This window comes from Pelophylax lessonae (genome assembly GCF_965119305.1).
Source record: "Pelophylax lessonae genome assembly, chromosome: 2".
In the NCBI taxonomy this organism is placed as follows: domain Eukaryota; kingdom Metazoa; phylum Chordata; class Amphibia; order Anura; family Ranidae; genus Pelophylax; species Pelophylax lessonae.
In genome coordinates this window covers 538272086-538286980 of record NC_138769.1, presented here as the reverse complement: position 1 = coordinate 538286980, position 14895 = coordinate 538272086, and the positions used below count along the sequence as shown (strand labels likewise).

At 43.6% G+C, this 14895-nt stretch overlaps 1 protein-coding gene across 1 annotated transcript in view; it reads right to left on the bottom strand.

The window, feature by feature from the left end:
• CNMD (chondromodulin) overlaps positions 1-14895 on the bottom strand; it is a 132879-nt gene that overhangs the window by 60782 nt on the left and 57202 nt on the right. The gene's annotated exons all lie outside the window — the stretch shown is intronic.

The following is a 14895-nucleotide window of genomic DNA, read 5'->3' as shown; positions in this document are numbered from 1 at the left end:
TAAAATGTGACTTGGGTCCATCTTCATGCCCGGGGTCACCTGAAAAACAAATGGATAATAGCAATTTTTTTTGTTTTTTACTTACCTTGTTTAGAAGATAATATACTTACCTTACTTCCTCTTCCTCCCCTCGGCGGCCACAGCCCGTCGTCACTTCCTGGCTTGCAATGATTCCTGGGAGCTGAATGTCATCGCTCCCAGGAATCAATGCGCCTGCACCGGCCCCGAAGTCAGTTCCGGTGCAGGCGCTGTCATACCTTGCTAAACAGCTTCTGGGCATGCCCAGAAGCTGTGCAGGGATGACGCTGAAGCACCAGAAGTGACGGCAGGGCCGGTGCAGTGCATCCTGGGACCGAAGAAGATGGAAGAGGACGCAGAAGAGGATCGCGCTGGCTTCAAACTGCCCACACCTGAGATGGCAGCGCTGGACAAGACATTTTCAAGGTAAGTATTTGTTCTTGTAGGTAATTGCAACCCGGAACAGTTCAGAGGCTATCCATTGTGGAATGCACTAGCCCTGACTGTCCCGGGGGTATTTTTATGTATTTTTTTTTTTTTTTAGGTGGAACTCCGCTTTAACCACTTTAGGACCGGAGGATTTTCCTGCTTTACATCCAGGCCACTTTTTGCGATTCGGCACTGTGCGACTTTAACTGACAATTGCGCGGTCATGCAATGCCGTACCCAAACGAAATGTACGTTCTTTTTTTCCCACAAACAGAGCTTTCTTTTGGTGGTATTTATTCACCTCTGCGCTTTTCATTTTTTTGCGATATTAATAAAAAAATGCGACAATTTTGAAAAAATAACAATATTTTTCTACTTTGACAGTTAAAAAATATCCAATATATTAAATTTTTGTCATATATTTAGGCCAAAATGTATTTAGCTACATGTCTTTGTCAAAAAAATTCTCAATGAGCGTTTTTTTAACCGCTTTAAGACCGGAAGATTTTACCCCATTCCTGACCAGGCCATATTTTGCGATTCGGCACTGCGTACTTTAACAGACAATTGCGCGGTCGTGCAACGCTGTAAGCAAATTAAATGTATGTCTTTTTTTCCCCACAAATGGAGCTTTCTTTTGGTGGTATTTGATCACCTGTGCGATTTTTACTTTTTGCGCTATATACAAAAAAAGAGCGACAATTTTGAAAAAATAACAATATTTTTCACATTTTTTTATATGAAATTCCCCCCCCCAAAAAAATGTAAAAATCAAAATTTTTTAACATTTTAGGCCAATTTGTTTTCTGCTACATAGGTTTGGTAAAAAAAAATCGCAATAACGTATTTTGATTGGTTTGCGCAAAAGTTATCGCAGCTACTAACTACGGGAAATTTATGTAATTTTATTGTTTTTTTTTTAGTAATGGCGGCGATCTGCGATTTTTTTTTGCGGGACTGCGATATTGCGACGGACAGATCGGACCCCTAACTGACATTTTTGACACTTTTGTGGGCACCAGTGACATTACTACAGTAATCAGTGCTATAAATATGCACTGTTACTGTAAAAATTACACTGGCAGGGAAGGGGTCAACTTTTATTGGTGATCAAGGGGTTAATGTATGCCTGGTGCTTACTGACGTGTGTGGGGGGAGGGGATTGAGTGACACAGGCACAGATCGCAGGTTCAGCTATGTAATCTGTGGCTGTCTGTCACATAGGAGATCCGCCTGCTTTGTTTACACAAGCGGGCGGATCTCCTCACTCGATCCCCGACGATCGGGGAAGAGCAGCGGTGATCATCGCTTCTCCTCCCCTGGCCCGACTCTCGCTGTAACTGAATACAGCGGGAGCGAGCCTCCGGCGGCGCGCGCGCGCCGCCCACAAGGGGAGGAGTCCAGCGACGTAGACCTACGTCGCTGAACGAACTACTTTGCCGCAGTACGCTCAATGTGAGCGGTCGGCAAGTGGTTAAATGCAGGTCCCCGCTCTGCAGCTACATGTGAATGGCAGTGGATGCTCAGCCTAATAAACGAATGACAGGCTGACAGCGGCTGCTGCTCTATGCATGTAGCCGCACTTACAGCAATTACCTGTGTTTAGAGACAGATGTCACAGCCAAACATTCATTCACATCCACTGATTCTTGCCACTGGAATCCGGTGGCTGCATGTAAATGGCTGTGTAGAGAAGGCCTTAGGATTGCCCTAAAATGTTTTCCTCTTACTACTTACATGCATTTTATTAGTAGCCAATACAATGCATTTGGCGCATGTTCCAAAGTAAAATCAGTTATTTAAAGTACACTATATTACCAAAAGTACTGGGACACCTGCCTTTACGCACACATGAACTTTAATGGCATCCCAGTCTTAGTCCGTATGGTTCAATACTGAGTTGGCCCAAACTTTGCAGCTATAACAGCTTCAACTCTTTTGGGAAGACTGTCCACAAGGTTAGGAGTGTGTCCATGGGAATGTTTGAACGTTCTTCAAGAAGCGCATTTGTGAGGTCAGGTACTGATATAGACGAGAAGGCCTGGCTCACAGTCTCCACTCTAATTCATCCCAAAGGTGTTCTATCTGGTTGAGGTGAGGACTCTGTGCAGGCCAGTCAAGTTCCTCCAACTCGCTTACCCATGTCTTTATGGACATTGCTTTGTGCACTGATCCAAATCATTTGGTGGAGGGGGGTTTATGGTGTGGGGTTGTTTTTCAGAGGTTGGACTTGGCCCCTTAGTTCCAGTGAAGGTAACTCTTAAGGTGTCAGCATACCAAGACAATTTGGAAAATGTCATGTTCCCATCTTTGTGGGAACAGTTTGGGGATGGCTTCTTCCTGTTCCAACATGACTACGCAACAGTGCAGAAACAAGTTCCATAAAGACACGAATGAGCGAGTTAAGGGTGGAGGAACCTGACCAGCCTACAAAGAGTCCTGACCTCAACCCGAAAGAACACTTTTGCGATGAATAAGAGTGGAGATAGCGTGCCAGATCTTACAAATGCGCTTCTGGAAGAATGGTCAAACATTCCCATGGACACACTCCTAAACCTTGTGGACAGACTTTCCAGAAGAGTTGATGCTGTTATAGCTGCAAAGGGTGGGCCAACTCAATATTGAACCCTATGGACTAAGACTGGGATGACATTAAAGTTCATGTGCGTGTAAAGGCAGGCATCCTAATAATTTTGGTAATATAGTGTATATGTAAGCAAAATTCTTCATATAACAGGAACTCACCTACAGCTGTGACAACAGTAGCTCAGCTGAAAAGGAACCCGGTCTGGCCCCTATTTATGAGGGGGGAGGGGGAATCGCTGGAGTCTGCTGGCGTCTAGGGGGGATAAAACCCTAATCCACTCTACCCAGAACATGTTCATTTTAGGTGGAAGGATTCTTTAAATGTTTTCCCATTCACTTCTTTGCATTTCATTAAAAGCAATATAGTACATTTTATGCATGTTCCAGGGAGAATCAATTATTTCAAACATATCTATCCGGCAGTATACATCAACTATGAAAAGCAATCTCTAACAAAAATGCTTGCAAAGGTTTCTCAGTGTAATTATGATTGAGAATATCACCTAGTAATTGGTTTTGATCTGTTCAGAGGACAAAATAACCATGACACGTGTCTGGGATATGAATGATGCACAGGGAGTACATATCTTAAGAAAAAAAAAAAAATCTGAAAATAAGGGTAATAAACACAATTATGTGAGCACTAACATGCGTAATGCTGTCTAATTTTACTGACTACAGCTGTCTCGGCAGGAACATTTGTGAGATAATATATCCTGCAAAGAAGTGATATGACCTAAAGGCAGCAATTTATATGATATATTACGCCAGTACATCAAGTGCATATGAATATCCTTGAAAGATCAGGAAGGCAGTGGCCTATCTAGATAGAAATTGACTGATTCTGCTGTACACTGTACTAGTATGAAGTCTGACTAATTATAGCTATTTGAGAATTCACCTAGTTCATCGTCCATGAAGCGGCCATGTGATACAAAGTGGAGCATCTCTGTACAAAATTTCTATCAGGGGTACACATCAAGTGGAATCAGCTATTACTACTGCAGAATACTGCTTAATGAACATAATTATCTTTGATGTAACTAAGCTTGAAATAACCCTCTAGAGATGGCTTAAGGATCCTGGAAATCTTTGCCTTGCAATAACTGGAAGCCACAGGCTAATATACCGTAGCTGGCATTTTCAGTTAAATGTATTTTTACATACAGGGAGATTTACTAAAGGAAAGTATGTAACGACCCCCTAGTAGCTGCTTACCTCCCAGAGTCTGCAAGTGAATTGTTCCCTCACATGTCACATCCTTCTTCTGGTTTGAGAAACGTATGCACCATTCATACCAGCCTGAGGGATGTCCAACAGCCAGACCTTTCCCCACCACCAGTGGCTCTGCTGGAAGACTAGGCACCTTAACAGCCTGTGCTAAGTTAAAGCGGTAGTATACTCAAAGGAAAAAAAACCCTGCAAGACAAAGGCATAATGAGCTAGTATGCATCGCATACTAGCTCATTATGAAACACTTACCTTAAAACGAAGCCCTGACACGGACCCCCGGACACCGCTGTGGGAGCGGACATGATCCCTCGGCGTCTCTTCTGGGTTCAGCGGCTCCGGCGCTGTGATTGGCCGGAGCCGCGATGACGCGCAGGAGTGATTTTCCGGCAACTTCCCGGCAAGGAACTCTGAAGGTCCACCGAACCTTTAGAGCGCATGCGCCGCTCACGTCAGCGGCTGCATGCAGTTCAAAGATCTCCTAAACCGTGCAGGTTTGAGATATTAATTGTACCTACAGGTAAGCCTTATTATAGGCTTACCTGTAGTTAAAAATCACAAAAAGCGGTGTACTACCGCTTTAAGTAGTTTCATCCAACCAAGTGAAGTTGTATTGATACCAAACATAAACATACAACTGTTTTAAGGAGTGAATGAGAGCTCAAGTGTACAGAAATTTTTTATGTTCAGGTGTACTCTGCTCTGCACTGTGAAGGGGAGATACGCATTCCATGCATTGGGTGACCCTGGAGAAAGCTGAATAGACATTGAGGGAGATTTACTAAACCTTGAGTACTCAGAATCCAATGCAGCTGTGCATGGTAGCCAATCAGTTTCTAACTTCAACTTCTTCAGTTAAAGTGTAAAGGCCCGTACACACGTACCGATCGTCGGCGAACGATCGGCCGTCTTTTGTCCCCGGGCTGTCGGTGTCTGTTGAAAAGTGCAAAGACAGCACAAGAATTTTGTCCGCCGACTACAGCCGACTGCAGAAGTGATGTCATGTAATGGTTAACTTTCCCTGTGTTTTTTCTTTTCTGAGCATGCCCAGTCTTGCAAATCTGCGGTCTGTCGGCCGAATTCTGTACTGACAGGCGAACAATCGGCCGTTCTGGTGTCGGCATACAAAAATTTTAATGCTTGCATGACAGATTCTTGTCGGCAGAATGTGCGCTGACGGCTGTCGGAGGCATCATACTCACAAGCGTACAAACGGCAGATCGTTCGTCGGCCGACGCTTGTCTGCCGACGATCGGTACGTGTGTACGGGCCTTTACTAAACCCAGAACCTGCACTCACTATATCTGGTCTCCCACAGTACACAGAACATGGAAATGCAATTATTTTAGTAAATATAAACTGCTAAACACCTTTTCTCATCAGCAGTATATAGCAGTCTTTTAACTTTTATCAGTTCCTAGTAAAGCTTGTAGGAGGAGTTTTCATCCTCCCTTGATATTCTGTCTGGACAGTCCTGATTGGCCCTGTGCTGATCACATGCACTTTCCCAAGAAAAAAGAAAAACTCTCTAGCAATACACACCAATCTGAGCATGTGCAGCCTGACTCCAAATGCACTGTTCTATCACAAGATGGGTTGCAGTCAGTGGAGGAAGAGGAGGATCAGAGAGACAGGATCACAAAGCCTTTATACACAATGTGGAGGATTAACCCCTTAGGTTCCACAGTGAGTATAACAAGCATGCTTTACTGCATATATAGACTGATTTTACTGTTGTGGGTTTAGTAACACTTTAAGCTTTGACAATAAAATCTGGAAGCTGATTGGTTTCTTTGCAGAGCTGCTCCAGTTTTAGTAAATCTCCCCTATGTATTGTACTTGTCCAGCGTTTATTAATGAGAGCTTGTTTCTATGGGATGGGGTGCTCTATACAGTGGGTACGAAAAGTATTCAGACCCCCTTAAATTTTTCACTCTTTGTTATATTGCAGCCATTTGCTAAAATCATTTAAGTTCATTCTTCTTCCTCATGAATGTACACATAGCACCCCATACTGACAGAAAAACACAGAAATGTTGACATTGTTGCAGATTTATTAAAAAAGAAAAACTGAAATATCACATGGTCCTAAGTATTCAGACCCTTTGCTCAGTATTTAGTAGAAGCCCCCTTTTGATCTAATACAGCCAGGAGTCTTTTTGGGATGCAACAAGTCTTTCACACCTGGATTTGGGGATCCTCTGCCATTCCTCCTTGCAGATCCTCTCCAGTTCTGTCAGGTTGGATGGTAAACGTTGGTGGACAGCCATTTTTAGGTCTCTCCAGAGATGCTCAATTGGGTTTAAGTCAGGGCTCTGGCTGGGCCATTCAAGAACAGTCACGGAGTTGTTGTGAAGCCACTCCTTCGTTATTTTAGCTGTGTGCTTAGGGTCATTGTCTTGTTGGAAGGTAAACCTTCGGCCCAGTCTGAGGTCCAGAGCACTCTGGAGAAGGTTTTTGTCCAGGATATCCCTGTACTTGGCCGCATTCATCTTTCCCTCGATTGCAACCAGTCGTCCTGTCCCTGCAGCTGAAAAACACCCCCACAGCATGATGCTGCCACCACCATGCTTCACTGTTGGGACTGTATTGGACAGGTGATGAGCAGTGCCTGGTTTTCTCCACACATACCGCTTAGAATTAAGGCCAAAAAGTTCTATTTTGGTCTCATCAGACCAGAGAATCTTATTTCTCACCATCTTGGAGTCCTTCAGGTGTTTTTTAGCAAACTCCATGTGGGCTTTCATGTGTCTTACACTGAGGAGAGGCTTCCGTCAGGCCACTCTGCCATAAAGCCCTGACTGGTGGAGGGCTGCAGTGATGGTTGACTTTCTACAACTTTCTCCCATGTCCTGACTGCATCTCTGGAGCTCAGCCACAGTGATCTTTGGGTTCTTCTTTACCTCTCACCAAGGCTCTTCTCCCCCGATAGCTCAGTTTGGCCGGACGGCCAGCTCTAGGAAGGGTTCTGGTTGTCCCAAACGTCTTCCATTTGAGGATTATGGAGGCCACTGTGCTCTTAGGAACCTTAAGTGCAGCAGAAAGCTTTTTGTAACCTTGGCCAGATCTGTGCCTTGCCACAATTCTGTCTCTGAGCTCTTCAGGCAGTTGCTTTGACCTCATGATTCTCATTTGCTCTGACATGCATTGTGATCTGGAAGGTCTTATATAGACAGGTGTGTGGCTTTCCTAATCAAGTCCAATCAGTATAATCAAACACAGCTGGACTCAAATGAAGGTGTAGAACCATCTCAAGGATGATCAGAAGAAATGGAAAGCACCTGAGTTAAATATATGAGTGTCACAGCAAAGGGTCTGAATACTAAGGACCATGTGATATTTCAGTTTTTCTTTTTTAATAAATCTGCAACAATGTCAACAATTCTGTGTTTTTCTGTCAGTATGGGGTGCTATGTGTACATTCATGAGGAAGAAAAATGAACTTAAATGATTTTAGCAAATGGCTGCAATATAACAAAGAGTAAAACATTTAAGGGGGTCTGAATACTTTTCGTACCCACTGTATGTAACAGTAATAAAAAATGAGTCTCTTTTCTGATTCCACAAGAAGATTTTCTTTAGAATAGGTGAAGTTATTCATTTCACTAGCAGGGCGGAATTTTCTAAACTCAGTTCTTAATGTGACAGCTACTTGCCTATACCTCTTAGCCTTTGACTCCTTGATGGTATTCGCCTAGCATAAGTTCCTGCTAATCCTCAGGAATTGTGATTTCTCTTTTGGTTCGCTATCAATGTCTTACGGCTCCCCTTGGTTGCATGTATCTTCTTGACTGTGTATTCCCCCCTCCCCTGTGTCGTGGTGTGTATCTGTTGAGTGTGGTTTTTTTTTTCCCCCTTTTCTCTCCCTTCCCCCCTCCTCCTCCCCCCCTCTCCAATCCCTCTCTAGCCTTGCCCTCCCTCTCCCTGCTTACGTGCTTTTTCGCTGGTTGGCTTGTCCAAGTAGCGAGCACCTTTGCACCACCCCGAACGCCCATTTATGATCTTAGGCCTTAAAGCCCCCACCTCTCGGGCCTGGACCTCCGGAGCCCGGGGTGAGGGAGTATGCCACGTCAGGTCCCCCTGAACAGTTAGTCCCTTGTAGGGTTTTTGTAACATTTTTGGTATCCCTGACCTTCTTCTGTTTGGGCCCCCTTTTACCCCAGGCAGGTCAGCTTACGTTCTTCCACATTAGGATATCCTCAACGACTGTAACTGTAACTGCCCTACACATGGACACACTTTGACCTAACTGGGTTACTTCAGGTTTCTGTTTGCTATGTTGGTCTCTACCTCCATGGACCTCACACTGTCTGTACCTGATGGGGAGGTCGTCTCCTCTCATACTGTTCAAATGCTGACATTTATTGTTTCTGGTTGTACTATTGTATATGACGTTCATTTTCTGTAATGCTCCTTATCTTTTCTCAATAAAATGTTTTGAAAAAAAAAAAAGAATAGGCGAAGTCTCTAGCAGAGAATATAATGTTCTGTAACTTTAAATACACCGGCTTTATTATTGTATCAGCTGTTTCCGTTACAGGTGGAGATGCAGAAGTTATATTTTTTACAGAACAAAACTGAGGGTTGAAAATATTTTTAACACAACAGGAAAATTTGAGGAGTAATCTGAATAGTATTGAGGTGATTAAATTATCCGCTTGTTTCCGGAAAGAGTACCAATACTGAAAAGATGTATCAAAAGTCCTAAAATGTATAGGAATTTGAGCTACCCCACCTGAAAGATAGCTGAAGATTCTTTCTCACTTCTGGTAATCCAGACAATGTATTCATCTTGTGATAGTTAAAGTGGAACTTCACCCAAAAGGGTAAATTCTGTTTGTTTGCATAACCCCTTCTTTAATAATTTCCACTTTCTGGGGGGTGGGGGAGCGGGTACCCACTTCCAGTCAGATCGCTGTGGAGATCCAAGCGGAAGTTCAGCTCCCCCTCCTTCCCCCTCACCCTTCTTGGACACTTTAAAGGTCCCAGAAGACTGAGGGTCTGTTCACAAAGCACAGCAAGGCTCACTTGTGTAATGGAAAATCAACTGTGAAGCCGCAAGGCTTCACTGACGGGTTTTCTTAGTTAAGACGCCAAAGCCTGGACCCGAAGCAAATTGAAGAATCGGCTTGGGTGAAGACAAACGTGTAAATGTATAAATGTTTAGCACAGTATGTACCCAAGGACCAAATGGCTGGAATGCAAGAAGTCTGTGTTTTGAGCATTCATCCCTGGAATGAATGCCCATACATAGACCAGTGATGCAGGTGCTTCTACTACTTAGCCCAGTGATACAGGTGCTTCTACTACTTAGCCCAGTGATGCAGGTGCTTCTACTACTTAGCCCAGTGATACAGGTGCTTCTACTACTAAGCCCAGCAACGCAGGTGCTTCTAATACATAGCCCAGTGATACAGGTGCTTCTACTACTAAGCCCAGCAACGCAGGTACTTCTAATACATAGCCCAGTGATACAGGTGCTTCTACTACTTAGCCCAGTGATACAGGTGCTTCTACTACTAAGCCCAGTGATACAGGTGCTTCTACTACTAAGCCCAGTGATACAGGTGCTTCTACTACTTAGCCCAGGGATATAGGTGCTTCTACTACTAAGCCCAGCAACGCAGGTGCTTCTACTGTATAGTTCATCTTCCTAGTAGGTATTAAGCTGCCCATGCAGGTGCCTTAAATAGGAGGTATAATAAATGACCACAACAAGCAATGAACGATTGCACATCTATTGCCACTGCACTTCTTACAAATCTACAACTATTACTGAACATAGGATTTTTCTGTTACATATACGTATACATTTAAAGGCACGTCTATCTTTTTGCTGTAAAAGCGAAGCTAAAATCACAGCATAAGTCCACACACTAATCCCTTGTGAAACATTCTAGAAAGCCCCTACAAGTCTTAAAAGCTATACAGCTGACACATATATACATAATGCATGTTTACTAAGGAATGAGCAAATTGTTAAAAAAATTCCACAAATCCAGGCCTGGAAAAAGACCAAGCATATGTGTAGCAGTATTGCAGGGATTGAATGAAAGCGCATAATACAAAATTATGAAAGAACTGACCATTAATTGTGGACACGTACTGCAGTAAAACATTAAGAAAAGTTCACAGGAGGCCCAGCCACGTGAATGAACACGACCTAATCTCACACCATCTATTGACCTCAGTGACAGCTCTGCCTACTCTTCTGTATAAACTTCCCAGACTATACCTATCACAACTTTTTTTTTATCACTCCATGGGCACTAACTTCAGCAAATTCCGCTGAGAAGAGAGGCATTTATAGAAGTTAGAAGCAACGCAGGTGCTGCTACTGTATAGCCCAGTGATACAGATGCTTCTACATTATAGCCCAGTGATACAGGTGCTTCTACTACATTGCCCAGTGATACAGGTGCTTCTAATCCATAGCCCAGTGATGCAGATGCTTCTACTACTTAGCCCAGTGATACAGGTGCTTCTAATCCATAGCCCAGTGATACAGGTGCTTCTACTACTTAGCCCAGTGATACAGGTGCTTCTGCTACATAGCCCAGTGATACAGGTGCTTCTACTACATAGCCTAGTGATACAGGTGCTTCTACTACATAGCCCAGTGATGCAGGTGCTTCTACTACATAGCCCAGTGATGCAGATGCTTCTACTACTTAGCCCAGTGATACAGGTGCTTCTACTACTTAGCGCAGTGATACAGGTGCTTCTACTACATAGCCCAGTGATACAGGTGCTTCTACTACATAGCCCAGTGATACAGGTGCTTCTACTACATAGCCCAGTGATACAGGTGCTTCTACTACATAGCCCAGTGATGCAGATGCTTCTACTACTTAGCCCAGTGATACAGGTGCTTCTGCTACATAGCCCAGTGATACAGGTGCTTCTACTACATAGCCCAGTGATACAGGTGCTTCTACTACATAGCCCAGTGATACAGGTGCTTCTACTACATAGCCCAGTGATACAGGTGCTTCTACTACATAGCCCAGTGATACAGGTGCTTCTACTACATAGCCCAGTGATACAGGTGCTTCTACTACTAGCCCAGTGATGCAGGTGCTTCTACTACATAGCCCAGTGATGCAGGTGCTTCTACTACATAGCCCAGTGATACAGGTGCTTCTACTACATAGCCCAGTTATGCAGGTGCTTCTACTACATAGCCCAGTTATGCAGGTGCTTCTACTACTTAGCCCAGTGATACAGGTGCTTCTACTACTTAGCCCAGCGATGCAGGTGCTTCTACTACTTAGCCCAGTTATGCAAGTGCTTCTACTAAATAGCCCAGTGATACAGGTGCTTCTACCACATATCCCAGTGATGCAGGTGCTTCTACTACTTAGCCCTGTGATGCAAGGCCTTCTACCACGTAGGCCAGTGATACAGGTGCTTCTACTACATAGGCCAGTAATGCAGGTGCTTTTACTACTTAGCCCAGTCATGAAGGTGACAGCTCTGCCTACTCTTCCGTATAAACTTCCCAGACTATACCTATCTATTGCAACTTTTGTATCACTCCATGGGCACTAACTTCAGCAAATTCCGCTGAGAAGAGAGGCATTAATAGAAGTTAGAAGCAACGCAGGTGCTGCTACTGTATAGCCCAGTGATACAGATGCTTCCACTTTATAGCCTAGTGATACAGGTGCTTCTACTACATTGCCCAGTGATACAGGTGCTTCTAATCCATAGCCCAGTGATGCAGATGCTTCTACTACTTAGCCCAGTGATACAGGTGCTTCTGCTACATAGCCCAGTGATACAGGTGCTTCTACTACATAGCCCAGTGATGCAGGTGCTTCTACTACATAGCCCAGTGATGCAGGTGCTTCTACTACATAGCCCAGTGATACAGGTGCTTCTACTACATAGCCCAGTTATGCAGGTGCTTCTAGTACATAGCCCAGTTATGCAGATGCTTCTACTACTTAGCCCAGTGATACAGGTGCTTCTGCTACATAGCCCAGTGATACAGGTGCTTCTACTACATAGCCCAGTGATACAGGTGCTTCTACTACATAGCCCAGTGATGCAGGTGCTTCTACTACATAGCCCAGTGATGCAGGTGCTTCTACTACATAGCCCAGTGATACAGGTGCTTCTACTACATAGCCCAGTTATGCAGGTGCTTCTAATCCATAGCCCAGTGATGCAGATGCTTCTACTACTTAGCCCAGTGATACAGGTGCTTCTGCTACATAGCCCAGTGATACAGGTGCTTCTACTACATAGCCCAGTGATACAGGTGCTTCTACTACTTAGCCCAGTGATGCAGGTGCTTTTACTACATAGCTCAGTGATGCAGGTGCTTCTACTAAATAGCCCAGTGATACAGGTGCTTCTACCACATATCCCAGTGATGCAGGTGCTTCTACTACTTAGCCCGGTGATGCAAGGCCTTCTACCATGTAGGCCAGTGATGCAGGTGCTTCTACTACATAGGCCAGTAATGCAGGGGCTTTTACTACTTAGCCCAGTCATGCAGGTGACAGCTCTGCCTACTCTTCTGTATAAACTTCCCAGACTATACCTATCTATTGCAACTTTTTTTTATCACTCTATGGGCACTAACTTCAGCAAATTCAGCTGAGAAGAGAGGCATTTATATATTGGGTATCTATTTAGCACCTAGATTTTTATTGTCATCTTCTCAGTATGGTATTTTTTCCTAACCTCCTTAACAGCAGCTTATAGAAAAAAAATATTTTTTCTTTCATTCAGTGCAGTGTATTCTGGTTGTCAAGCAAACTTTTACTGTGAATTAACTTGTATATGGATAAAAAGAACGTAGAATTCTTAAAATCCAGATTTTCATCCATAAAATTCTATTGAACCTCCCTTATCCCAGAAAGCATATAAGCAGGTCACAGCCCATGAGTATGGATGACATGACAGCATTAAGAGTGGTTTATCTTCAAATTGATGGTAGGTGACAGCAGACTGCTTACAAGCAATAAATCTACAGGACAGAGTAATGGAGGAGCCGCCACTTATACACAGGGGAGAGCCTGGATCCAGTAAACTCCCACCCAGTCGTCCTTTCCATACACACGTCAGCAGATTCATTATCTCTAATCATCTACTCTAATATGTATTTAGATGTACACAGAACTAGGTTTCCAAAGCCTCACATAATATTATGGTGTTTTTTTTTATTATTATACCACTAGTTAAATGCTTTATGACCAATCCTTATTAATATAAATCCTAAAATTAACTAAATTACCATCACATTTACTTTTAACAAGTGCTAATTGAGTTTACCATACTACAATCTAGTGCTAGTTCTGACTGACAACAAATTCATTTTCCCTCTCGCTGGTTACAATGACTCTTCAGTTAGTTATACATCATGTTGTATAATGTACCGCTCATAAACTGGGACACACAAAAAACGACTTTAACTAGCAGGATAATAAGGACACTGTATACAAACTGAGCTTATAATGTAATGAACTATGAACAGGTGGCGAGCAATAAAAATAACAGTTTCCTACCCCTCTTGTTGGCGCCCTGGGCATGTCTGAAAGGTGTACATATTTTACTGTAAATGTATTAGGCTCCTAGAGAAAACGAATGCAGTAAGGCATGCGCAGGAATTGCACCATATGCCATGATAAGTGGATATCATATTAAAATATGGGGGGGGGGGGTGAAGAGCAAACAGTCTCTTTAAATTCAGATGTAGTACTACAAGGACATGCAGTGGTGTTGGCAGGCTGAGATGTCACCTCCTGCTCCCATGTTAGATATATGGGATGATGGGAACACATGTATGCTATACCTATGACTAGGGACATGTATGATGGGACAAAATATTCACTAATAGAAACATGTTGAGAAATGCTGACTTCAATGGGAAATTTTTAACAAGCATTATATGTCTGATCAAGACTAAAACTTAAAGGGGATAGGAGGCAAAGCAGCTCATCAAGTTCATTTTGTATGAAACCCTAGTAATATACATTTATTTCACTTTATTTAGAGGATATGTTTATAAGTAGAATGTGTCTACCAACTTTAGCTGATCTTCAATCCATTGCCAGGACAAGATCATCTAGAGCCCAGGGCGAACAGGCCAAATTGTGTGCCCCCCTCCAAGATGTATGAGCATTATGTGTCAGCAAAAATCCCTCTGCAAAAAGAAAAATTGAGCACTAATCTGCATGTCTACCTCTAAGCCTAAATTCCCCCTCCTCCCATTCCAGCAAAAATCTTTGCCCCCCCAGCTCAAATCCTCTCTTTCCCCATATGCCCCCGGTACAAAAAAAAAATCCCTCTCTTAGTACAAATCCACTACCCCTCAAATTTCCCCTCCGAGCATAAATCCCCCTCCCAGTACAAATTCCCCTCCTCCAACCCCCCATCCAAGCACAAATACCCCCCCCCCCCCAAAAAAAAAAAAGTTTTCCCTTCTAGCATAAATCCCTTTCCCCCTACCATATCGCCTTTTCTAGTCCAACCCCCCAAATCCTACCTCTAGCACATATCCTCTTCGCCCCTCCCAACACAAATTCCCTCAAATCACCACTCCTAGCACACCTCCCCAAACCTCCTAGAACAATTCTTACCCCCCCACCCAAATTCCCCCTCCTAACACAAATCCTCACC